Here is a 26,130-nt window from a genome sequence, read left to right as displayed (position 1 = left end):
AAAGAAAACTGTGCTCTATTCCCTTACCTCCACTAACTAAAGTCTTATTATTTTAAAAAAATTATTTACTTATTCTACTTATTTGACTGTGCTGGATCTTAGTTGCAGCATGTGGGATCTAGTTCCAGGACCAGGGACCAAACCCAGGCCCCCCCTGCATTGGGATTACTGAGTCTTAGCCACTAGACCACCAAGAAAGTTCCTAAAGTTATTTTTTTTGCTTCCGTTCTCCTCCTCACTCTAGTAACACTTTGCTCTTCTATTTTTTTAAACTTCTAACTGTTCCTTCTCCTGTCATACTTTATACTACCCTTCTGAGTGCTAATTGAGTACACTTTACAGACAATTTATTAGTCCACAATGACTCCAAGATGAAAAGAGAAGTGAAATTAGGTTTAAATCCCAGGTCTAGCCTCTACTAGTGTGAAAACTTGGATATGTTAATTCACTTCACTAAGCCTACTTTTACTTTAGTAAAAATGGTAATATTACTCCCAAAACATTTAAAGGAGGATTACATGTGAATGAACTTGGTGAATAATAGGTACTCCCTAAATGTTTTCCTGTTTACTTTTGTTTCTCAAACTCCCTACTTCAGACCTTATTTTCTTCTGCCAAAACTACTGAAATTTTCTCCAAACGGACTTCTCTGCTTAAAGTCATTCTCATTTCATTTAAACAGTTCTACCAGACTATTCTGCATAGGATTTAAAAAATTTTTTTGAGGTAGAGAGTAACATTATAAGATGTACTTTAGGAAATGAAAGTTCAAATCTACTCAGTCTTTCTGTGAAGATGGCACCAATAAGGTCTCAAAGTATGTCTTCCACCATAATTTCATCAGTCTCCTCAAAGAACGCTTTACTATGATAGATTAGTTTGTTGTAAAATTAAATTCTACATGCATAGACTCTCCCCCCCTCCCCACCGGCCCCGAATCATCTCTAGAATGTCTTCCTTGTTTTTTCTTATTTATCTTAGTTTTTCCTTCTTTCCCATACCATTTTCCTTTGTGGAGTCACCCAGGGCTACCCCAGCCTACAGAGATTTTGTCTCCTCTAGACTTGTAGAGTGCCCTCTATCTGTACCATTGTATATAACGGTAAAAGTATCTGAAAGTATCATAATGCATGTGCTTTTATATAATAGGAATGGATTAAGTATGACAGACTAATTGTTGTAATAAGCAACCTCAAAATCCTAGTAGTTTTACAAAGTAGTTTAGTCATGCTCATGTAATAATTCACAGAGAGTACTTTGGAGGTGACCTTTGATGTAGTGACTCAGAGATCCCACTCCTTCCATGTTAGGTCTCTACCGTCCCCTACAGCCATGCTGTCCAAAATTGTCATCAGGGGCCTGCATGTGGCTATCAAGCATTTGTAATGTGATGTACTAATAAACTGAGATGTATTGCAAGTGTGAGATACACATGGATTTTGAAAACTTAGTGTGATAAAAAATCAAATTAGTAATTTTTTATCGATTACATGTGAAAATGACAATATTTGGTATGTTTTAGATTAAATAAAATACAGTATTAAAATTAATTTTACTTTGTGTGTTTGTGTTAAAATTTCACAGGTGACCGTATTGAATTTCTATTAGATTGCACTGTTCCAGAGTTCTCTTGGTTCTTCTGTAGTTGGTGAAAGAGAGAGGAAGAAAAAGAGTGCTGATGAGTATAATAAGCTTTTATGAGCCAGGCCTGCAAGAGACATATGTCACTTTCATCCCAATCCCATGGCCAGAACTGAGGCATGTGGCCTTACTTTTCTGAAGGAGGGCTCAGACATGAAGATAAGTGTCCCAGCTCAAGAGACACTATTGCTCAAGAGAGATAGAAAATGGATTTTTTTTTTTTTTTGGTGGGATCTTATTTCCCTGTCCAGGATCAAACCTGGGCCACAGCAGTGACAGCACTCAGTCCTAACCGCTGAACCACCAGGGAATTCCCTGGAAAATGGATATTAACCATCACATAGGCTGTCTTTTCTGTATGTATTTGTGTGTGTAAGTGTGTGTGAATGCATGTCTTGTTAGCCATGTTAGAGACCAGCTCCCTAAATCTTAACATTTTTGACAGTTTCCCTGCTGGGCTTTGTAAATTAAGCTGAGTTTCAGTAAATATTTTTAGACTGATCTGAAAATCAGAGGAAACAAGGAAGCAGAGATGAGAATTCCTGAATTGGGAGACAGTGAAGATATTGGCCTTATTGAAATGGGTGGATGTATATGAATGGGTGTAGGTTGAGGGATGGAGTAAGGGGAGATGAAATACCAATGGAAGAATAATTGGAAATTTGACAGAGGAAAGGTTTATATGGAGGGCAATGAATAGCATGTAGAGGAATATAAACTCAATGCTATTAAAAATAAATTGATTTAATTGATGATGAGAACATTATTGAAGAAAATTGAAGTTGTGTGTCTGATGCACTGGAGTGGGGAAAAACTTTGAATCAGGGAGGTGTGGGGAAAGAAGGTTATTGATAATGTATTGAGGTCAAGTCAGGTTACTGAAACTGTGTATTAGGAGTCAGAAAGAGAAGGGTGCTGTTACTAACCTCCTATCTTCCCGTCTTAAACTTTGCTGCTCCTCTTTTCTAAACAAAGACTTTTTTTTTTTAAACATGGTTTGCCACAGAGTTCTGTTTATTTATTCTTCACATGCAAATTGCCTCTTGTTTTCCAGCCGGTCTGCTCATTTCAAAGCCGACACAGGATAGATAGGAGGCTTATGGCTTTATACCCTCAAATAACAAGGAAATACTAAAGTTTCTTCATTCTTGGAAAAACTCCATGTGGTGTGCCATGAAGTCAAGCTGTGCCTGTTTGGTGTCAGTCTCTTTTGTCATCCCAGTTGTCTCAGAAACTTTCTCCTGCGGAAGAAGATGGTGGAAGTCCCTGTCTTTGAGAAAGGAGCCACTGTGGGGTCTAGGGATGCCCAGGTGTGTTGGTAGGAGTGTCAGTAACAGCTATGGGTACTTGAGTGTTAACCTATCTGTACACTACCACCTGTGAAACAGATAGCTTAGCACAGGGAGCTCAGCTTGGTGCTCTGTGGTGACTTAGATGGGTGGGATGGGGTGGAGGTGGGAGGGTGGTCCAAGACGGAGGTGATACACGTATACATACGGCTGATTCGCGTCCTTGTATAGCATCAAGTAACACAACACTGTAAGACAACTATACCCCAATAAAAAAGATTTAGGTTTGTTATCTTTTATCATTTGGTGATGTCTAGAGTAGAGACAGCGGAAAATCTGCCCACCAACTTAGCAGTGGCAACAATGTGTGTGTATGTATGTATGTGCGCGTATGTCCACATGAATATGTGTGCACTTTAATAAAGCATATTCTACACTCCATAGTCATTTTGGATAGAGGCTAAGTAGGTTGAAGTGTCTTTCTCCAAAGTAGACATACAGATGGCTAACAAACACATGAAAAGATGCTCAACATCACTCATTATCAGAGAAATGCAAATCAAAACCACAATGAGGTACCATTACACGCCAGTCAGGATGGCTGCTATCCAAAAGTCTACAAGCAATAAATGTTGGAGAGGGTGTGGAGAAAAGGGAACCCTCTTACACTGTTGGTGGGAATGCAAACTAGTACAGCCACTATGGAGAACAGTGTGGAGATTTCTTAAAAAACTGGAAATAGAACTGCCATATGACCCAGCAATCCCACTTCTGGGCATACACACTGAGGAAACCAGATCTGAAAGAGACACGTGCACCCCAATGTTCATTGCAGCACTGTTTACAATAGCCAGGACATGGAAGCAGCCTAGATGCCCATCAGCAGATGAATGGATAAGGAAACTGTGGTACATATACACCATGGAATATTACTCAGCCATTAAAAAGAATTCATTTGAATCAGTTCTAATGAGATGGATGAAATTGGAGCCCATTATACAGAGTGAAGTAAGCCAGAAAGATAAAGACCATTACAGTATACTAACACATATATATGGAATTTAGAAAGATGGTAATGATAACCCTATATGCAAAACAGAAAAAGACACAGATGTACAGAACAGACTTTTGGACTCTGTGGGAGAAGGCGAGGGTGGGATGTTTCGAGAGAACAGCATCAAAACATGTATATTATCTAGGGTGAAACAGATCACCAGCCCAGGTTGGATGCATGAGACAAGTGCTCGGGCCTGGTGCACTGGGAAGACCCAGAGGTATCGGGTGGAGAGGGAGGTGGAAGGGGGGATCGGGATGGGGAATACATGTAAATCCATGGCTGATTCATGTCAATGTATGACAAAAACCACTACAATATTGTAAATTAATTAGCCTCCAACTAATAAAAATAAATGGAAAAAAAATCAATAAAGAAACTTTGCGAAAGAAAATAAGCTTGGACTCCTGCCATGCAGGAGACCTGGGTTCGATCCCTGGATTGGGAAGATCCCCTGGAGAAGGAAAAGCCTACCCACTCCAGTATTCTGGCCTGGAGAATTCCACTGCAGTCCATGGGGTCGCAAAGAGTTGGACACGACTGAGCGACTTTCACTTTTCACTAGGTCATGCAAACTTCTTTGGGTAACTTAAGAAGCCATTTGAAAACAGTAGGCTCCAAGTTTAGAAGGAAACGTAAAACTGAACTTCGAAGTTTAGGTTGTCTCTAGCACAATATAACTCTGATCGCTTGCTTGGTTAAAATTTTTTTTTAATTCAATTCCCCTGGCAATCCTAGAAGCAGGGCATGAATAACTTTCAAAAGAAAAAAATCTTTGTTGTTTGCATAGCACAGCTTTCCATTCAGTTAGAAAAATTACTAAATTTTCCCTTGAAAAGCAGTGATTGAAATGTTCTAAAAAAATTCAAAGAACTTTTTTGAAAATATCAGCTTCAAAACAAAATTTCTCAAGGTTTTTATAAAACCAAAATACCAAAACCCTGATGGATGCTCTCTTATCTCTGGTCCTTATGTCGTCAGCTAATCTGATGCTCTGAATATTTTGGAGAAAGGAATTTTATGTATCATGGAACCAGATCTTCCCAGTACTTCAGCTTAATGCTGGGATTGGGCCAAACATGAATAGAAACTTTTTTATTTCTGCCAGGCTGAAAAGTCAATAAGAATAATAAGCCTTTTCAGAACCCATAGTTTGTGCAGTCACTGTACCAAGCACTTAGAAAGCATGAGATGAATAAAATAAGGTTCTTACTCTCTAAGCACTAGCAGTTTCATATTTATAGTCTATAGAAAGGAAACTGAGATCCTGGGGAATCTATATCAGCATCTATTACTACTTTCAAATCTTTTAGGTGCTTTATACATGGAACTATTAACTTAGTTTGGGAGATCTTTAGGGATGAAAGAATTATCATAATATCCATTATGCAAAGAGATGTTTGATGAGTGGTTTAGATTTGGTCACCTGGAGATTAAGAATTGAGGATATTTTTTGACTCTGACTCTCACAACCTGTGTCAGCAAGGATCAGCCTTTCTGATATTTCACCCAAACTTTAGGAAAAAAAATTACATCCAAAACACTTAAATCATGCATTTAAAGATGCATTTTTGCTGAACCAACTGGCTACTACAATGCTCAAGAAAGAGACATTATTTAAATTGATTAAATGTTATTGATGATAGTTGAGAAAATTGGTTTAGAAAACAAAGTACATATAAAAAATATTACTTTGCATATTCTGAATGAGGTATCACCTCATTTGAAGAAAATCCAGTGAAGACTGCTGGGTTGATTACTATCCTAACTGGTTTTCTCTGTGGGAACATTTTTTAGGTATACATTTAATTCTTCAAATTTGCATTTCAGTTCTATCATTGTGGTTACTTTTATCCTATATTTGATAAGGCAAGTGAATAAATAGTTGCACAGTTGATAACACACAGCCCCAGCTCAAAAATAAATCATACAACCTAGACTCTAAATCAAGAAATAAAACCGAGATGTGACTTGAGTATAAGATGTCACATCGCTAGTCCTTCTGCTGCTAATGGACACATGTGCCCTGTTTCACAGGGATACTGGAGGGGCTTAAATAAATGAAGGAGAGCTCTTTGAAGGCTGTAAAAGTAGCACGCGAACTTTGCCTATATTTGTAAAGCTCTTAAAAGTTGGCAGGAAGTTGCATAGTAACCTATCATGGCTGTGTTTTAAGGGAAAATATCACCAACAATGGAATCAAATGAGCTAAAACTTTAAAAAAACAACTGAAGTCTGCAAAGCCAAATTTCAGTGAGATGCCATGTGGAATTGTTTGCTGATTTTCAGACTTGAAGTGGGCTTGGTTTCAAAAGTCTAAACAGGTTCCACAAAACATTATTTCCCCAACTTACTCTGGGTTAAATGGTCAAAATGGCATATGCTCGTGCTCGGTCGCTTCAGCTGTGTCTGACTCTGCAACCCTTGGACTGTAGTCTGCTAGTCTCCTCTGCCCATGGGATTCTCCAGGCAAAAGTACAGGAATGGGTTGCCATGCCCTCCTCTAGGGGATCTTCCCAATGCAGTGATAGAACCCATGTCTCTTAGGTCTCCTGCTCTGGCAGGTGGGTTCTTAACCACTAATGCCACCTGGGGAGCCCCCAAATGGCCTATACTTCTCTTCAAAATTCACAATGATCGTAAAAGTATTATTGATTCTAAGTCCTGCAAAGAGAAAAATCATTGTGTTAATTTGTTTAACACTTCTTAAATTTATTTGATGAGAGAACCTTCCACCTTTCTTTTTTTTTTTTTTTTTTCTGAGCAAAGGGTAATATCTATCATATCTGTTTTTGTTTGTTTGCCTGTTTTTTTTTTTCCCTTATATGTAAGCTCATCCAAGGAGTTTTGAAAAGTTAATTAACAAAAGTGGGATCATTTAAGCTAGGGAATTACTTAACAGGCAATCCTGTATGGATTCCTTTTTTTCAAGTTATGCCAATTGCCATCCCACAGGATTTAAGAAGTAGAGCACTCCAAGAAATACTGGTCTCTGGTAATGGTCATCCCTGTCCATTTCGAAAATCGACACTGACCACGTTGAAAGCCACATCAACAGACAGAACGTTAATTCCTTTGGTAATTAAAGTCTTCGTACAAGTGACTGTTTACCTTTCCCATTAGTTTTTGCCTACCAAATTCTTTTTAAATGTTGTTATCTTGTCTTTTACTTCTTTAAAGATGTTTGAGTACCTGCTTTATGCTTGAAACCCTATTGCTCTCAAGAAGCTTTTTGTTTGCTTTTAGCATTTTGGTTCATCTGTCTGGCTTTTATCCCACTGTAAGTTCTAACACTGATATTTATTCATTCCTCTATCATTTTTGGCTTCCCCAATGGCTCAGTTGGTAAAGAATCTGCCTGCAATGCAGGAGACCCAGGTTTGATCCCTGTCTCGGGAAGATTCCCTGGAGAAGGGCATGGTGACCCACTCCAGTACTCTTAACTTGGAGAATTCCATGGACAGAGGAGCCCAGTGGGCTACATAGTCCATGGGATCTCAAAGAGTTGGACATGATTGTGCAACTAACTTTAATGGCCCAGAGGGTAAAGAATCCACCTGCAATGAAGAGGACACAGTGGGTTCAGTCCCTGGGTCTGGAAGGCCCCCTGGGGGTGGAAATGTCAACCAACTCCAGTATTCTTGCCTGAAAATTCCCATGGACACAAGAGCCTGGTGGGCTATAGTCCAAAGGGCCACAAGGAGCTGGACATGACTGAGTGACTGAACATGAGCATGAGTAGCATTTACACAATTGATTTTTGGCTTTCAGCCCATTAATGGTACACACTTGCTTACCCAACGTGGCGTGGACAGCTAATTTCTCAGCCCTGTAGACACAGCATCTTCTCAAGCAGGCCTGCTGGGATCCCACTTTTGTCTCAAGTCTTTGCATTTGTTCTGGCTACTCAGTCACAAGGGAAATGATGAAGTGGGTGAAGGCTGTATAACTTCATCAAACAAGGTTTTGGCATCTATTTCCTTGATCTTGTCAAATAGGCAGAATATCTAAGATGATCTAAGAGTACTAATATGAGATTTTTTAGTGGTTTTAAAGCAGTTTTTGTGCACAGGATTCTATGTTTCCTTAGTCTTTTAAATTGCTACTACATTTATTAAAATTTTAAACTCAAAATCTTATTTTTCTTGTTTTTGACATATATATTTTATATGCACTTCCATATGAATTTTAGCAATCATTTTAGGGAATTTTTGATCAATTTTCAATCAACCTAGAAAAGAATAAACACTTTAATATCAGTCCATTTTCAACAAGTTCATTAGGAACTTGTTGAAAATGGAACTAATTAGTTTAACTAAATTTGTTGAACTAATCAATCATTAGTTGGATTTCTTTAAACCTTTAAAGCTATATTTATGCAACCAGAGATTATCATAGTAAATGAAGTAAGACAGAAAGACAAATATATGATATCACTTACATGTGAAATCTAAAATATGGCACAAATGAACCTATCTACAAACAGAAACGGATGCATAGACATAGAGAACAGACTTGAGGTTGCCAAGGTGGGGTGGTGGGAGAGGGATGGACTGCGAGTTTGGGGTTAGTACATGCAAACTATTACATTTACAATGGTTAAACAGCAAGGTCCTACTGTGTAGTACAAAGAATATTCAATCTCCTGGGATAAACCATAATGGAAAAGAATATCAAAAAGTGTATACATGTGTGTAACCTAGTCATGTTGCACAACATTGTAAATCAACTATACTTCAATTTTAAAAATAGAGAATAAAATTGTGTTTATAAATTCAATATATTCAAATATTTAATCTAACAAGTAAAACTTTCCAAGTACTGAAATCTGATCTATCTAACAATTAAAACTTTTGAACATATTGAATCACATTCTCTTAATCATTTCAAGGTTTACAAACATAATTAGATGATCTTATGCCTTTCAACTTGAAATCAGAAAGCTGAACTCAATTATTTAATTACATATTTTGCATGTTTAATTATATGTCTACAATTATATATTCAATCATAATGCTGAATCTTAAAGATATTTATCTAGCTTTACAAATAGTTTAAATACCAAATCTGCAGATAAAGTTTCACACAAAATTATTAACAAAGTTTTGATTTACTTAATAAATATACTTAATTAAAACAAGACTTTAGAGTTAATATACTTATCCACTAGTGAACAATTTTATTTTTTCAAGAAAGTTGTGGCTATCAACCCAAGAAACAGAACCAGAGAATTTTGGCCAAGACACAAAACTTAGGACTACAGAACTACGGAGTAATTCTTATTAGAATACTGACAGATGTGTTGGGTCCTTGCTTGTAGTCTTCATGACAATAGCAGCTGCATGTGCTGAAAAAAAGTTAGTCCTATAGTCATCTTATTAATTAGTTTCTCTGTCTGAATTTAATAAAAGAAGTCTATTATTATTTCTTCTGAGCTTCCCTGGTAGCTCAGCTAGTGAAGAATCTGCCTGCAATGTGGGAGACCTGGGTTCGATCCCTGGGTTGGGAAGATCCCCCGGAAAAGGAAAAGGCTACCCACTCCAGTATTCTGGTCTGGAGAATTCCATGGACTGTATAGTCCATGGGGTGGCAAAGAGTTGGACACGGCTTAGTGACTTTCGCTTTCATAATTTCTTCCACTGCTGGTTTGAGTTTGAACCCTTAGAAGATAAACCTGGCTCCAAAGATACCCAACTGTTCTTCCATGGATAGTTCACATCCTTGTACACATTAAAAAAAATATGTTTTGGTTTAAAAAATTTGGCAAAATACACATAACGTAAAATTTACCATTTTGCCATTTTTAAGTGTGCAGATCAGTGGTATTAATTACATTCACACTGTTGTGCTACCATCACTACCATTCATCTCCAGAATAATTCATCTTGCAAAACTGAAACTCCATACTTATTAAATAATAATTCCCCATTCTCCCCTTTCTCCAGTCGCTGGCAATTATCATTCTATTTTCTGTCTCCACAGGTTGGACTACCTATATATCTCATCCAAGTGGAATCATACAATATTTGTTCTTTTATGACTACCTTATTTCACTTAGCATAATATCTTCAAGGTTTGTTCATGTTGGAGCAGGTGTCATTTTGCTTACCCATTTATCTGTCAGTAGATACTTCGGTTGCTTTCATCCTTCAGCTCTTCTGAATAATGCTGTTATGAACATGAATGTATAAATATCTCTTTGAGTCTCTACTTTCAATATTTGGGGGGTATATATCCAGAAGTTGCATTGAACCATATAATAATTCAATTTTTAATTGTTTAACAAGTGGCTTCCCTGTTTTAACCTCCTTTAATTTTATGTCCTGCTTAGGGAGAGAGAAAGCTGCTCATCTCTTGCACCCCACCAAAATTTCTGCTAACTTTTTAAACTTTTTTTCCCCTTTTTTGGAGCTTGCCATGTAGCTTGTAGGATTTTAGTTCTATGACCAGAGATTGAACCCAAGCCATGATAGTGAAAATGCCAAGTCCTAACCACTGGACCACCAGGGAACTCCATCTGCTAACTTTTTAAAAAAATTAATTCTTGTACTGACTGATTGAACTCTCTTGATAGTATTTACTGAGTATAGAACCATATTGACTGGTTCCTTTACATCCCTCACCTCATGTTTTTCCTCCATTCAGAACTGGGAAAAAAGCTTGAACTTTGCTGCTTAAAGTGTGGTTTATGGACCAGAAGCATGAATATTAACTGAGAGTGTTCTAGAAGTGCAGAGTCTCAGGCCCCACCCCAGAGCTAATTAATCAGAATCTGCATTTTAACTAGACCCCAAGGTGATCCTTAGACACATTAAAGTACCAGAGGAGAACTGACTTAGATGATTTCTCTTGACCATTTTTATTTTTAAAAATCTGTAGCCTTAGGGTGGTTGCCAGTATTATTATCTAATGTTTGCTGAGCATTTTTTCTTCTTCTATTGGGTGGGTGCCAGAGCTCAATGGATTAAGACTAAGAGAAAAACCGTGTGATCGCAGTTCATAGCAATGGTGAGGTCTGAAACATCTAAGATTCAAGGTGTCTGGGAAGTCAATTATTTGGATGATATTAAGCTCAGGATCAATGATGTGGAAAAACACAGATGTGAAAGTAAAATATCTGACAGAGTAAAAAAATTACCAAAATACAATAAACTTTTCAAGGGTAGAAATCATATCTTACATCTTCAGCCTAGTGCTATATGTGGCACATAACAGTTGTTGAATAAATGTTGAATCAAATTTTTGCAGAACAAATGAAAACCAAGTCTGAGCTCTAAAAATGGTGGTCTGTAGTCACAACGGTTGAATGGAACAGCTATAAAGTGTCGTAAGCGGTACCATTAACCCTTCTGGAGACTGAGACCCTTTTGAGGGTAAATCTGGACATTTATATCCAGCTGTACTTTGACCTGAAGCAGCTCTGCCTTGGGAGTCTGGAGAATTTTAAGTTCTGACAGTGAAGTTGGACTCTAAATAGAAAAAGGTAGTCTTTGGTCTTTAGGAAATCACTTTTTAAAACAGAGCAAATGGTTGCAGAGAAAGGTGACCTAGCTTTGAGAAAACCCAATACATAACTATCAGAACTGCCAAAAGAGATCACTGTTACTGTCATGAAACTGCCTTAAATTTCCATCCCCAAACCTCATTTTAAAATAGTTTTATTTTAAAATGTTCTCTTCTTTAGGAAGAACATAAACTCTTTCAGGAAGCAGCTCTGGGAACTCTGTACTAGGACAGGTTGGGAACTCAAATTATTACTAGAGTGTTTCTGAAAGAATTTCTATTGAACATACAATTCAAGGTCATCTAGTTACTAATTCTAATAAAAGAAAACATAGCTAGGATTTGTAATGTTTCCTTTTAATAAAGGAAAAAGAGTAGCGCTTTTTGTAAAGGCTCTGGTGTTGGATGTTAAGAGAAAGCTTACATAGTAAGCAGGGAAACTCATGGGCAAAGAGGGGTCTAGGATTGGAAGAGTCTCTTTAATTGATTCAAGTAGTAGGGGAAACAGAAGAGAATTCAACTTTCTATTGAAAGAGGCTGTCTATTTACCTCAACAGTAGGACTGAGCATCTCAAGGAAGTGTCAATACCTCAAGAAATAATGATTCCAGTCACCCAAAGCTTAACAATGTGGCACTTAAATGACTTTTAAACTATAATGTAGGAAATTTGACTTGAAGTTAGAAATCAGGATAAATCATAAAGAAAAGAATCAATAAAAAAAGGTAGTAGTTATAAGGTTTCCTTTTATTTTTTTCTCTTAAATATGATGTTGAAATGCATTAATTCCACTAATAGTCACTGAATATCCCCAAACTGTGCTAAGGGCTATGGGAGATAAAAACAAGAGATTAGTATTCAATTTAAGGCAATGTATAAGAGCTACAATTGTGCTATAAACAGCACTACCTGGGTATGGCAGGGAGGATCACTTCCTGCTGGGACAATGATGGAAGAGGTGACATCAAAACTGAGCTCTCATTGAAGGATTTTTGTAGTTATATAGATAGAGGAGGTGTTAAAGCCATTTAGAAAAGAGGATTGCATGAACAAAGGCTTACAATAAGCATTTATTTTTCCCTTACTATGTACCAGGCTCTATACTCTGGAATTGTTGAAAAATGAATATGATACAGAAGAGTAATGAGAAAAAACAGTATGCGAACAGATTTGACATAGCAAGTGTTTCTCATACAGGGAAAGTGGGAGAGAAATCTGAGAAGGAAATTTAAGACTGATGATAGGGATTCTTGAATGCCAGACTAAATCTGATTATTGGAATAGCTAAATATAAAGCACAGAAGAAGCTGTATTCCAGCAAGCTAAGGGGAAAATCATTTCTAGTTTTAATTTGAATCTCAGAAGCACATATTGGAGGGACCACCACCTGGTGGCAGAGTACTTGCACTGCATCATGCATGTATGCATGCTCAGTCGTGTCCAACTCTTTTTGACTCCATGGACTCTAGCGCGCCAGGGTCCTCTGTCCATGGAATTCTCCAGGCAAGAATACTGGAGTGGGGTTGCCATCTGTTATTAAGGGATGAATAAACACTCTCAACATTGAAAATGGTAAATCTTTATTTATAAAATGATAAAGAATGACCAAAAAAATGAGATGATTATTCATTGTATAGAAGTCTTCTCAACCAGATTCCTTTCTAAAGAAAGAAATTCCTGGCAGCACCTAAAATTATTTTTCCTGACAAATCCCAAAATATTTTTAATAGGAAAAAATGGTGAGAGTAACTCCTATTTGTCCAAATTATTTTGACAATTAATTGACAATTGTAATTCTACCAACTGTCCCAGAGTGCCACTAGTGGTAAAGAATCTCCTACTCTGCCAGTGCAGGAGATGTAAGAGAGGCAGGTTCTATCCTTGGATTGGCAAGATACCCTGGAGGACGGCATGGCAACCTAATTCAGTATTGTTGCCTGGAGAATCCCATGGACAGAGGAGCCTGGCAGGCTACAGTCCATAGGGTAGCAGAGAATCGGACACAACTAAAGAAACTTGGCATGTATGCACGTCTAATGACAAAATTAGGAAAAAAGATTTAACAATTTTATTTTGAAGGTATTTTAATCTTAAAATATAATTTGTCTATATTCTTTAGCTGTATCTTGATTTGGTGGTGGTTACACTTGTGATAAAACTGCATAGATCTACACACACACACATGCACACGCACACACAAACATATAGGTAAAACTGGGGAAATCTATCTCAAATATCTGAATAGGATCTGTGGATTGTACCAGTGTAGATTCCTGGTTTTGATGTTGTGGTGTGGTTAAGATATTGGGAGAAACGAGGCGAAGGATCCATAGTATTTTCTGTATGATATTTTTTGGTAACTTCCTATGTATACACTATTATTTAAAAATAAAAAGTTAATTATAAATATTTAGCTCAACTTGGACAAACTTCAGTGGCAGAAATAAAGTATAAAAAGATTTAGTACCAAATAAACATTTTAACTTTTTATGATAGTGAAATTTACTGAATCATGTTCAACTCTTCATGACCCCATGGACTATACAGTCTGTGGAATTCTCCAGGCCAGAGTACCAGAGTGGGTAGATGTTCCCTTCTCCAGGGGATCTTCCCAACCCAGGGACTGAACCCAGGTATCCCACATTGCAGGTGGATTCTTTACCAGCTGAACCACCAAATTTTATTAAAGAAAAAGTATATCTTGGAAATTAAAGGACATTAGGTATGAACATAATATCCATTTTTTCTTAATTAAAAACATATCCAAATTAATGCATTTTGTTCTCATTTATTATGTATAAATTTCTTTTTTTCTCTTTGAACTAAGCTTATACATTGAGTGAAATATTAACATTAGCAAAAATCAGAACAAATCAGCCAATTAAAATAATATAGATTTACTATCACTCATTCCATGCAAATGGCACTTTTTTTTTATCCACTTAACCATTCATTCATCCATCCACCATTCATCCATTCAACAATTATGAACAAGTCTCTGCTCTGGATGCTATTTAACAATATAGATTTGTGAATAGTGCAGCCTGTGGTGACTTTTCTAATTTATACGAGGGTTCCCTAAAGACCAGCACTGGCTCAGAAGATGTTGATAGATATATACAAGGAAATTACATTAGTGACTACTTCAAAATGTTGCAGTAGGTGATTTTTTTATTTTTAAAAATTTATTTATTGATTGATTTTAATTTATTTTAATTGGAGGCTAATTACTTTACAATTTTGTGGTGGTTTTTTCCATACATTCACATTAATCAGTCATGGGTGTACATGTGTTCCCCATCCTGACTCTCCCTCCCACCTCCCTCCCCATCCCATCCTTCAGGGTCTTCCCAGTGCACCAGCGCTGAGCATCCTGTCTCATGCATTGAACCTGGACTGGCGATCTATTTCACATATGATAATATACATGTTTCAATGTTATTCTCTCAAATCATCCCACCCTTGCCTTCTCCCACAGAGTCCAAAAGTCTGTTCTTTACATCTGTGTCTCTTTTGCTGTCTTGCATACAGGGTCATCGTTACCATCTTTCTAAATTCTATATATATATGTTAATATACTGTATTGGTGTTTTTCTTTCTGACTTACTTCCCTCTGTATAATAGGTTCCAGTTTCATTCACCTCATTAGAACTGATTCAAATGCATTCTTTTTAATAGCTGAGTAATATTCCATTGTGTATATGTACCACAGCTTTCTTATCCATTTGTCTGCCGATGGACATCTAGGTTGCTTCCATGTCCTGGCTATTGTAAACAGTGCTGTGATGAACATTGGGGGTACACGTATCTCTTTCAATTCTGGTTTCCTCAGTGTGTATGCCCAGCAGTGGGATTGCTGGGTCATATGACAGTTCTATTTCCAGTTTTTTAAGGAATCTCCACACTGTTCTCCATAGTGGCTGTACTAGTTTGCATTCCCACCAACAGTGTAAGAGGGTTCCCTTTTCTCCACACCCTCTCCAGCATTTATTGTTTGTAGACTTTTTGATAGCAGCTATTCTGACAGGTGGGAGATGGTACCTCATTGTGGTTTTGATTTGCATTTCTCTGATAATGAGTGATGTTGAGCATCTTTTCATGTGTTTGTTAGCCATCTGTATGTCTTCTTTGGAGAAATGTCTGTTTAGTTCTTTGAAATGTCTGTTTAGTACCCATTTTTTGATTGGGTAGCTTATTTTTTTGGAATTGAGCTGCAGGAGTTGCTTGTATATTTTTGAGATTAAGTCTTTGTCAGTTGCTTCATTTGCTATTATGTTCTCCCATTCTGAAGGCTGTCTTTTCACCTTGCTTATAGTTTCCTTTGTTGTGCAAAAGCTTTTAAGTTTAATTAGGTCCCATTTGCTTATTTTTGCTTTTATTTCCATTACTTTGGGAGATGGGTCATAGAGGATCCTGCTATTATTTACATCAGAGAGTGTTTTGCCTATGTTTTCCTCTAGGAGTTTTATAGTTTCTGCTCTTACATTTAGATCTCTAATCCATTTTATGTTTATTTTTGTGTATGGTGTTAGGAAGTGTTCTAGTTTCATTCTTTCACAAGTGGTTGACCAGTTTTGCCAGCATTCTTGTTAAAGAGATTGTCTTTTCTCCATTGTATATTCTTGCCTCCTTTGTCAAAGATAAGGTGTCCATAGGTACGTGGATTTATCTCTGGGCTTTCTATTTTGTTCCACTGATCTATGTTTCTGTCTTTGTGCCAGTACCATACTGTCTTGATGACTGTTGCTTTGTAGTATAGCCTGAAGTCAGGCAGGTTGATTCCTCCAGTCCATTCTTCTTCCTCAAGATTGCTTTGGCTATTTGAGGGTTTTTTTGTATTTCCATACAAGTTGTGAAATTATTTGTTCTAGTTCTCTGAAAAACACCATTGGTAGCTTGAAAGGGATTGCACTGAATCTATAGATTGCTTTGGGGTAGTATACTCATTTTCACTATATTGATTCTTGCAATACATGAACATGGTATATTTCTCCATCTATTTGTGTCATCTTTGATTTCTTTCATCCGTGTTTTATAATTTTCTATATATAGGTCTTTTGTTTCTTTAGGTAGATTTATTCCTAAGTATTTTATTCTTTTCATTGCAGCAGTGAATGGAACTGTTTCCTTCATTTCTCTTTCTGTTTTCTCATTGTTAGTGTATAGGAATGCAAGGGCTTTCTGTGTGTTAATTTTATATCCTGCAACTTTCCTATATTCATTGATTAGCTCTAGTAATTTTCTGGTGGAGTCTTTAGGATTTTCTGTGTAGAGGATCATGTCAACTGCAAACAGTGAGAGTTTTACTTCTTTTACACTCTGGATTCCTTTTATTTCTTTTTCTTCTCTGATTGCTGTGGCTAAAACTTCCAAAACTATGTTGAATAGTAGTGGTGAGAATGGGCATCCAATGGATTTTTTTTTATATGCTTGGCATACAAAAAACACTATGGAAACATAAGCTACCATTATTATTATTATTATCATCATTTACTACTAGAGTTTGTCTGGAGTATTTGACTGAAATGAAAGTTGCATGGCAAGATGATCACAGAATATAGAACTATAGAACTTCCATTTTTCATTCAACAATCAATTTTGAGTGTCTTTGACATTCTAAGCACTGTTTTGGGGAATGGGACTGGGAAAAAAAAAGATGCTCCCCCCCCAATTTTTGCCCTCATATAACTTACATGTATGAGTATTTTGGAGAAAAAAAAACAAAACACCAAGATAAAAATAAACTAATTAAATTTATTTTCACTTATTGGTTTTTTTGTTTGTTTGGTTGGTTTTTTTTTTTTTTTTTTTTGCCTGCACTGCACAGCATATGGGGTCTTAGTTCTTCAACCAAGGATTGAACCAACACCCCTGCATTGGAAGTTAGCAATCTTAACCACTGGAACACCATGAAAGTCTCATTTAATGGTTTTTAACTAGCTTTGTTGTGCTAGATGGCAATGAAGAGGGTGGGAGATAAGACAGAGAGGTTTAAGACTATCTCTGTCCTCAAGAGTCTATGGTATTAATAAAGAAGAGGTGCTTTCATAAATAAATAGGATAAGATAAGAAATTGTCAAAATACATGGTACAGGTTAAATATTTAGAGGGTGAAGTAATTGTTGAGGATTGTGGTAACCAAATAACTCAGCCTGTGGGATCTTAGGTGCCTGATCAGAAATGATGTCTGCATCCCTTGCATTGGAAGCTTGGAGTTTTAACCATTAAACCACCAGGGACATCCATTACTGTTGTTTACTTGAATGAAAAATCAACTTTATCACCTGTTTATAGGTTTGCCTGTTAATGCACATTCAGTGCATTTAATGGCCTTTAATGCACTGTATAATGTGACCAGATTGGCTTTGAGGGTTTTTCTTTGTTGTTGTTGTTTGTTTGTTTAGCACAGCTGATAGTATATTGGCCCATAAAATACAACATTCAAACTGTAGATTAGCTGACAATATTCAATCTACAGTGAGGTTATGGGGTAGGGGGGCGTGGTGGGGCTCCTGTATGATCATTAACAGAATCTGATAAATTCAGAACTGGATTCCGTGCATAAATCTTTTGTTGAGATATGAGTACAAATGGGAGAAAAGGAGATAATCAGTGACTAGGACCTTACACACAAAGAAGCAATTGAAAAAGTCATCATTAAAAAAAAAGTTTTAAAATGACTTTACTTAAAACCATGACAAACCTAGGCAGTATATTAAAAAGCAAAGACATTACTTTACCAAAAAAGGTCCATATAGTCAAAGCTATGGTTTTTCTAGTAGTCATGTGTGGATGTGAGAGTTGGACCATAAAGAAAGCTGAGCATTGAAGAATTGATGCTTTTGAACTGTGGTGTTGGAGAAGACTCTTGAGAGTCCCTTGGACAGCAAGGAGATTAAATCAGTCAATCCTAAAGGAAATCAGTCCTGAATATTCATTGGAAGGACTGATGCTGAAGCTGAAACTCTGATACTTTGGCCACCTGATGTGAAGAACTGACTCATTGGAAAAGACCCTGATGCTGGGAAATATTGAAGGCAGGAGGAGAAGGGGACGACAGAGGATGAGATGATTGGATGGCATCCCCGACTCAATGGACATGAGTTCGAGCAAGCTCTGGGAGTTGGTGATGGACAGGGAGGCCTGGAGTGCTGCAGTCCATGGGGTTTCAAAGAGTCAGACATGACTGAGTTACTCAACTGAGCTAAACTGAAAACATAGTTATTACCACTATTTTCCCTAGTTATAATCCAGTAGTGTAGTGGTGTTAGTTGCTTAGTCATGTCTGACTCTTTGCGAGTCCATGGACTGTAGCCCACCAGGCTCCTCTGTCCTTGGGATTCTCCAGGCAAGAATATTGGAATTCGTTGCCATTCCCTTCTTCCTGAGGATCTTCCCAACCCAGGGATCGAATCTGAGTCTCCTGTGTTACAGGCAGGTTCTTTACTGTCTGAGCTACAGGGAAGTCCCTAAATCCAACTTCAGTTCAATTCCTTGATAAAAGTAGTCAAATAAAGCTTGTTGTTGTTGTTTAGTCTCTAAGTCGTGGCAGACTCTTTTGAGACTCCTGCCATGGACTGTAAACTCCCAGTGTCCTCTGTCCATGGGATCATATCAATGTATGACAAAACCCACTGAAATGTTGTGAAGTAATTAGCCTCCAACTAATAAAAAAAAAAAAAAAAAAAAAAAAAAAGATAAAATAAAATAAAATAAAGTACTGGGAGAAAATCCAAAAAATAAATAAATAAATAAATGTAAAGAAAGACAAAAAAAAAAAAAAGAATACTGGAGTGGACTACCTTTTCCTTCTCCAGGGGATCTTCCTGATGCAGGGATTGAACGCTTGTCTTCTGGATTGGCAGGCAGACTGTTTACCACTGAGCCACTTGGGAACTTCAAATAAAGCTTACCAGTAGATAAATACAAATGTTTGTAAATTTTCCTTTTGGTGTGAGTCTAGCTCTTTTACTGACTTTATAAACCTCAAGTGGTCATGTGAATGTATTTTTTTTTTTTTTTTTAGCATATCATAGCTAGTGACATGGCTGAAAAGAGCATTGCATGGAAGATGGACTGTTCTGTGGATTCACACACAGGTGCCAAGAGACCATAATGGGGCAGGTTGTCACAACTGGAACACAGGGGAACAGATAAGAACAGTGGCAACACAAGTCTAATCTCAGATCTTCAAATTAGGACTCCTTATGTTTCCATTGCCTATTATTAATACAGACTTTTGACCTTTGGAAGACACTAAGCGTAAAGGGAGGGAAAGAATAGTCTGAATATTTTGTAGAGAAATGTAAGGGAGAAAGAGGTAAGTTTCAGCACACATCTTGGTCTTGCAGTTAATGTTACATGACTGACCCCTTTTAGTCTGGAGGTGCTTCTTTGTTTAGACATAGCCCTAGTGTCTTCTGTTTTAAAATGACTCAGGCAATGATTACCCTCCAAAAAAAACAAACTGTTTCCCTGAGATACGAATGAAGTTAAGGAGAGATTCTAAAATTGATTGGGCCCCCTGTCCATATCCTTGGGAACAGCTGAGAAGTCTCTATAATAATGAAAGAAACTATGTTGGAAACTTTTTTCAGAGATTATTTGCAACTACAGATGCTAACTAAGAAGGTTTAGTTTTTGAGTTCTGCTAGGAACACAGTGGAAAGTAATATGACTTTAGGCTATGGAGGCATTTGTGCTTTGGATATCAGATGGGTTCCTAAGACAGAGTTCCAGGTCTTGCTGCCTTTTATTATGTCACCTAGAGAGTTGATGGACAGACAGATGCACCATATTCCTCATGTTTTTGTTCTGAGAAAAGTACTGCCAAAGCCACATCCTGTTACAATGCTGTGTCTAAGAGGATGCCTGGCACCGCAGCATTAATTAGGAAGTGCCCCATCTACTACCCAGAACCCTCACTTGCTGTGATCATGCTGTCAGCTCTAGCCAAGGATCTAGCTCTGCCAGGTGGACCACAAGAGGAGGGAAACTCCTTTTTTTTTTTCACCCAACTGGAAAAGATGCCTGGGCTAAGCTCCTTCATGCTACAAATTCACTCTTGCATATCTAATATCTCTCAATGACTCCTCCAAGGATTTAATTTCTTTCGACCTTAAGAGGTCTTTGAGGAGATAAAGAGTGCTGATTATCAGGCAGTCACTTGAAAAACAATAGACAAAGGCAGAGGCATCAGAACACACACCAGTGCCTGCTCACATCAATGCCTTTGTTATGATATCAGATCACGGTAATTTTCAAATGTTGTAATTTGGCAAATTGGATCTTCAAATAGGTGAGGAAGTTCACCTTAAAAAAACAATACTTTCACACGGAGGCTGATTGCTCTTTTTTGTAGTTTCTCTTCTCTGACTGTTTGTTGTGTGTGTTTAATGCTCTACGCTTTGTTTTCCCAGCCCCATAGAAACTATGCTACTCTCTGCTGGTTTCTGATGTAGCTTTGCTCATTGAGGCAGAGCCGCCCCTGGAACTGTTCAATACATCTGACAGGCAGCTATCCTCAAGTGTAGCTACAAGACCCCCAGACACACTCCCTCCTCCTTATTCCTAAGATACGGCTGGAGTTAATGAAAATGTATTCACTTCTACTTGTTTCACTTTTATATCATCAAAGACAATCACATTTTCCTCAAACATAGAACTGTTTTTCTTCTTTTATCAGCAAAATTAAATGATAAAATTATGGCTAATTTACTTGCTAAATCCTTCTAAGATTTTCACCTTTGGCTTTTAAATAAAGGTACACATGTGTGCTATATTTTCAAGACTAAGGAAATAGATAGTATTAATTTCATCACAAATTATAAAAAAAAATATATATATATAGATAGATAGATGGGATTGTAGTGTCTGAACTGCTCTGGTTAAGTTGATCTGCATCATTTATTTAACCCAAATAAGTTGTCATATTCAATGATTAACAAAAGATAATCTGAAATTACTTATCTTTTGTAATATCTAAAAGCATCAAATCCTATGCATAGCTAATCAAAGGGCTTGCTAATGTTGATCATCACTCAGTCTGCTCTGTTTGCGTTTATATGCAAGTGAAGATTTAGCAAATATAGGAAGTATTAAGTGATCTAGAATACGTGATCAAGATTACCACTAAGGCTAGTCCCCACTCTATTCAACGAAAATGGAAAGTTTACCAAACCCTTTATCTTTATTTTCAGTATGTAGTTGAAACCAAATGTGTAAGACCCCTGAGCTTCTTATGCTACCCCACGATTATTTCCACGACCTTCTGAACTTTCTTGTTCTTCCTTTCCTACCTTCAATCCTCAACTCGACTATTGCGCATTCTATAACTATTGCTCCTTATCCAGCCAACTCTTACCTACTTCACCTCATCCTTCAGACCTTTCTCTCTAGCCTTGCTTCAACCAAACTCACATTCAGGTACCACGTCTTCTGAAGGCCTTCGAGGCAGGAACTTTTTATTAAGAGTGGATATGCTTGGTCTCCACTCATCCCCATGATCTCTTAAAGACATTACCTCTCCCCTATCTTATACAATACCTGGATTCTGGAGGTGTATTTCACCCTTTTCTCAGTACAATCCGTCTACTTCACTACAGTCCAGTTGTAGATCAGTCTCACAGAGTATCTTCCCTCCTTTCATCCTCGGGATCTGATGTCCTTTGATGACTTATTCAATACTATGGTCTCTTAATTTCTCAAGCTCCCCATCTGCAACAAACTTCACTTCTTCATAGCTCACATTTGACAAAGAGGCAAATTCTCCCCCTTCAAAATCATGACTTTAGCTCTCTGATCACAGGATTTTCTTCTTTCTGTTGCTTGTTCTATACCTGTACCTCATCAGGACCTGTGGTCTACTGATCATTCTATATTTGACCTATTCATCAGTCTCCTTTTGTCACTTCCTTCCATTTTCAGCTTATATTCACATGGTTTGGTGTCTCAAAACACTCTAATGAATGCTGTATAGTTACTTGATCCTCTCTCTTTTTGTTCAAGTCTTATGGAAAAATTGCAGTCTTATTCTTCTTGAAAAATTCTGTACACCTACATTTAGCAGCTAAGAGCTGTTTCAGAAAACCCCACCACAGGGATAAAATGTTTTCACTTGATCTCATACTTATTTTCAAATGATTGTCAACACTGACCAATAATACTACTGCAACTCACTTTCTCACTTACCATATGCTTATTTCAAGTCTTTTCTAGACTCCTTAAACCTGTGACTGGTTTTTACCCACCTCTCTTCACTTATCTCTAGTTTTATAGAGAAAATACCCACCATCTTTTGGGAGTTTCCTCATCTTCTCCATGTGAAGCACAAAATCCCATTAGCATCTGTCATTAGTCCATTCTCTTCATTTCTGTTACATGAGAGCACTGTCTCCCTCCCACCCCCGCTTTTTTTTTTTTGCTGAGCCACGTGGTTTTGAAGTTTTAGTTCCCAAACCAGAAAGCAAACCCAGGTCTAGGCAGCGAAACTGCTGAGTCCTAACCATTGGACCTCCATGAAATTCCCACTCTCCCTCTTCTTAAAGTTAATCTGTCCTTGATTTTGAACCCACCTCTTCCTCTGAACCTATTCTGTTTTTTTTTTTTTTTTTGTTTGTTTGTTTGTTTTTACACCAGTTTAGATTGCAATAGTTATTCCTGGTAGATGCTAGAGCTCTGTAATTCTTATTTTCAGGATCCAGATGTTTTAATGCAACTCTAGGGTGGTTTAGAACTCCTTTGCTATATATCTCTTAAAGAAAAGAATTCATTCATCATTCTGATCTTATTCATTCTGTAAAATAAATACATCCTAGGTTATTTTCTTTCAAGACTCTGCCTTGATACACAGCTCAGGACACTATTGAGTAATTGATATCTGATATCAAAATGTTGATATCTATATTTCAGGAAACATAATTGCTTTAAGAAAGATCAGTCTAGAAGGTCTTAATGGTGGGATACAGAGGGTATGACAAACTAAAGTGGGAGATTTAAAAAACTTGATGGAGGATATTTTGTGTCCTTGAAATTATAACTCACAAATCACACAAAATAATAAACATGGCCCTCAAACTTAAGTTAGTTGATAATATGTTAAACATATGGTTTTCTAGAGCCATAAATCCATGCATTCTTATTTTCCTGCACATATAACAATCTAACGCAGGTGTTCCTGATTGGTGGGTAGGTTTCCTCCATGTGGTAATTCAGGGGTCAGTCTCCTTTGATCTTGTGACTATGCTATTTCCTGAAACACCAACCAGTCTTCCTCATTCAATGGACAGATGGGGAGAATGAGGACAGAGATTGTATATTCATTCAGTCATCTGGAAGCAACACACTCCATTTCTGCCATTACATTGTCAAGAATGAGTCATCCATTTCCTTTACGTACAAAGAAACTGAGAAGCAATTCCCTCTGCCTGGGCATCTGATTCTCATGGCAATTCTACACTATTAAAAGTGAAAGTGAAAGTCACTCAGTTGTGTCCGACTCTTTGTGACCCCATGAACTGTACCATGGAATTCACCAGGCCAGAATACTGGAGTGGGTAGCCTTTTCCTTCGCCAGGGGATCTTCCCAACCCAAGGATCAAACTCAGGTCTCACTTTTCAGGTGGATTGAAAGGGGTGCAGAAATTTTTGATGAACCACAGTCATTTCTGATGTAGCATTATTACAGAAAGCTTCCGGAATATAAACTAATACATCTGGGGACTTCCCTAGTGGTCCAATGGCTACGACTTCATGCTCCTAATTCAGGGGGCCCAGGTTCAACCCCTATAACCTGGGGTCTAGATCTCACACACTTCAACTAAGAGTTTGGAAGCCGCAACTAAAGATAGCACATGCTGTCATGAAGATGGCAGATCCCACGTGCCACAACTAAGAGCTGGTGCAGTCAAATAAAAAATAAACATTAAAAAAAATAATACATCTGAAGAAGTAAACATGTATTCATATTTACTTACATAACTGAGTCTTATTTAACATTGTTGTGTAATTGTATCGGTTCTCTAACTTGGCATTTTCAATGCTACATGGACTTGGTGTTAGTACCATTTTGTGAAGTACCACCTACTCTAGTGTGCTAAGATATTTTAAGGATCTCTGTTGTTCTTTGATGTTTCACTGAATCTTTTTTCATGTTAGGAAGCCTGCTGGTAAGCTCATGGCTACTAAACATATAGGCTTGGGGTTTGACTGGAGAGAAGAATCAATTTATTTTTGTTAAAGTTCAGCTTTGGTCATCTATGTCATTAAATCAGGCTCCCAGAAGCACATCTCTATTTGTGTTTCCTCTAGGCTAGATTATACAAATCCCTGCTTGCTGGCCACTGACTAAATTGTTCTTTGAACTTTTTTTTTTTTTTGGAGAGCGGGAAGGGTCAGGTTTTAATGTCCTGGGCCTCTGGGCCGGGCTGGCCAGCGCCCAGCCCGGTTCCCCGCGGCTCACTCAGGTGGAGGCCGGCCCGCCTCATCGGGCCCTTCGGCTGCAGCGGTTCCGTCATCCTCGGGTACCAGTTCTACGTCCAGCTCCAGCTGGCCCATGTAGAGGCCGACGGCACAAGCCCAGAGCAGGCCGGCGGCCAGCACCGCTCCCACGCCCGCGGCCGCACCCCCCACTGAGAGCTGCCTGGGCCCCGTAGCGCCGCCAGGCCCACCAGTAGGAGGCGCCGCCCCACACCACGCACAGGCCGCCCAGCAGGAAGAAGCCGTAGACGGCCTCCCGGCCCATGTCTCTCTGCATGAAGGAGATGACCCCGATGCCTGAGGCCAGGAGGCCATTGCGGAACCACGAGAGGAAGGCTGTCTCATGCGCCTTCCGGAGGAGCCAGGCGTCTGCGCGGTCCAGCTCGGACACCGGCGGCGGCGAAGCCCCAGCTCCTGGGCCGTGGCCAGGGGCAAAGGACCCCCGGGCACCCCCGCTCCGGGGCCGTGGAGGCGGCAGCAGCGCCCCCCGGAAGCCTGAACTTTTTTTTTTTAATGTTCATCTGCTATTCTGTCTTATGTAGAGGAACCATATTTTGTTACTGTCACTTCATTTCATTATTATATGCTAAACTCTGAATATCACATTTGAAGTTTCTAATCAGAATCATATGAACACTCACTCAAAAAATAAAATGTTTTAAGAAAAATGGCATTAAATGAATCTCAGAATTTATGTTTTATTTTTCATTTAATGAATAATCCATGCTGAACTATTTCCTGGGTTTAAGGCACATATTTGCTTGAGATCTTTCTTAATTTCCTTATATAGATGTTCTATCAAATACGATGCATTTCAAACATTCCTTAAAAAAGACAAGCCCATAGCATAAACATAAGTATTTTAAAAAATTCACCTTAACTTGCACACAGTAAAGAATTAATGTCTTTATTTAGTTATAATCTGTACTCACTCTCAAATTATCTTTTAATGCACCCTGGTGGCACAGACAGTAAAGCATCTGCTTGCAATGCGGAAGACCCTGGTTCAATCCCTGGGTCAGGAAAATCCCTTGGAAAAGGAAATGGCAACCTACACCAGTACTTGTGCCTGGAAAATCACATGGACCGAGGAGCCTGGTAGGTCCATGGGGTCACAAAGACTCGGACACGAGTGAGTGACTTCACTTTTCTGTTTCCCAATTTTGAA

Source organism: Dama dama, chromosome 7 (assembly GCF_033118175.1).
Source record: "Dama dama isolate Ldn47 chromosome 7, ASM3311817v1, whole genome shotgun sequence".
In the NCBI taxonomy this organism is placed as follows: Eukaryota; Metazoa; Chordata; class Mammalia; order Artiodactyla; family Cervidae; genus Dama; species Dama dama.
The sequence above is the reverse complement of the archived record's forward strand: the minus strand, read 5'-3'. Positions refer to the sequence as shown.